The following is a 1,968-nucleotide window of genomic DNA, read 5'->3' as shown; positions in this document are numbered from 1 at the left end:
ACTTATGTAGATGAGGAACTTTACTGCCTGTGGAGGTCCTATGTGAGTTTGCAGGATGAAGCCTAAATGCATCTTTGGTAAACAAGCATCAATTACACACTTTAAGGATAGCAGCACCTGTGCAAAGCCTTCAAACTAGGGAAACAAAAGCAGTCATCAGCTACTATTTTGAGTAAAACTATTTTCTTCTTAGAGCTAAAAAGACGATTTTCAGTGACACTGGTTTTGTTTCTGGCAGCTAATAATATTTATTAGATTATTGTTACAGCAGACATTCAAGCCCTCTCAGAAATAAAAGGTCCACAAATTGTAATATTTCACTATTTTTTACACTCCTTCATTGATTATAAAGATTTCCCTTACAAGAAAACAAAGGCTTTGCTGTGTGGGACACATAGAACAAAAGAAAAATGGAACTAAAGCCACCTTTACAGCAATTTTAAATAACTCTCAATTACTTTTCATTTCCTGCTAGGCGGGTATCTTCCAACTAGAGTTTGAATATGAAACTCATACCAGCTATAAGGGAGATATACTACTCAGTTCTAGTATAAATGGTTGGTTTGCATTGCCCCTGGTCTTTATCTAACACTGAGAATAGGCTGCTTTTTATCAAAAGAGGAATAAATTGCTGTTATTGTGATGTTAGCCCATCACTTGGCATTGCAATTCAAGGTTTTGTGAGAAAGAAATGTATGATCTAACTGCGACTTGACCTATGCCTTCTGAGATCCATCTAGGTGCTCTAATGGAGCATAAAAAGTATTGAATACAAGGACATGCAAACCGGTAGTGAAGAAATTTGAGCAGAAGTGCAAAGAGAAAAGGACCTTCATGAGCTTGTGGTTTACATGCTGCCCAATTTGTTGAATATGGAAGAATGCTTATTACCAAACTGCAGTTCTTTTAATTAATATATTTCAGCATTCTCTCTGCTTCCTAGATAGTACCTCCCTCTTTCAGATATACTCTTTCTCTTTCTCTTTTTCATCATTTTAAAATTGTTCTGGCTTAAGAGAGAGTACAGGATTCTGTAATGATTCCAGCTTTCTTTTTGTCAGAAGTTGGTAAAATGTTCTATTAGCCTGTTAAGAGAAAAAGAAATAGTTCTTGTCTCTTGGTAGGATTTCTTCTTTCCCAGCACAGGAAGTCATATTAAATGTTTATCAAACTCTTGGGCCATGATATATCACAATGCAAACTAATTTGAGTGAGGCAGTTTGATTACGTTACAAACTCCTTTAGTTGTTAGAGTCTTTCTCAGAATCTATCAAAAAAGGATGTATTTTTTAAAGTGATTTTCAGAATAGTAGCATTTAGATTTTAGTCCCGATAAAGGCTCACTTTCCATTCATAGTCAGAACCTAAATGTGCTCTTCTTGTACCTAAACAGATAATAAGCACTCAGCACACTCCCCCTTCTTGACACAACACACTGAGACTAATCACACATAATTGGAGAGGAGGAGCAGAGGGGCTGGGCAGGCTATTGTGTCCAAAGGACAAATGGTCAGTTTATGAGGCTTTTGTCTGACGCATAATTTCTTATACATCTAGAAGAGGAAAAGTCTTGCTGGAAAAAAAAATAAAAAAATGATACACACAGACATCTCTGTATGTATTAAAAAAAAAGCCTTCATCACAGCAAATAAGGACACTTCAATTATCGACAGAAAAATCAACAGCTGAATTTAAAAAACAAAGGGAATAAAAACCTGAGGATGTAATAGGTGCACCTTTTAAAGATTCTAAGACAACCATTTCCTTACTAATTAAAGGTGAATGCATTTATAACTTTACAGGCAGTTATGTAAAACCACAAAGTGTATTATTCATGTATTTTCAAATATGGCCCCAAAATAACATTTAAAGAGGTTAACAAAATACATACAAGTTTAAAGGCACAAAAGAGAAGGAAGCCAGCTTTCACACCTTGGTTAATGTATGCATTTCATGTCTGATGGTGTT

General features: G+C 35.4%; 1 protein-coding gene across 2 annotated transcripts in view; it reads right to left on the bottom strand.

Moving 5' to 3' along the window:
* Positions 1–239: 239 nt before the first annotated feature.
* CAMKMT (calmodulin-lysine N-methyltransferase) overlaps positions 240–1,968 on the bottom strand; it is a 196,124-nt gene continuing 194,395 nt past the window's right edge. For both annotated transcript variants that reach the window (XM_031594729.2, XM_090135170.1), the window contains one exon: positions 240–1,968. This exon is cut by the window's right edge and continues 314 nt beyond it. The gene's annotated coding sequence lies outside the window, so the exon portion shown is untranslated.

Source organism: Phasianus colchicus, chromosome 2, assembly GCF_987193195.1.
Source record: "Phasianus colchicus chromosome 2, bPhaCol1.hap1.1, whole genome shotgun sequence".
In the NCBI taxonomy this organism is placed as follows: domain Eukaryota; kingdom Metazoa; phylum Chordata; class Aves; order Galliformes; family Phasianidae; genus Phasianus; species Phasianus colchicus.
This window is presented reverse-complemented; position numbering and strand designations above follow the sequence as displayed.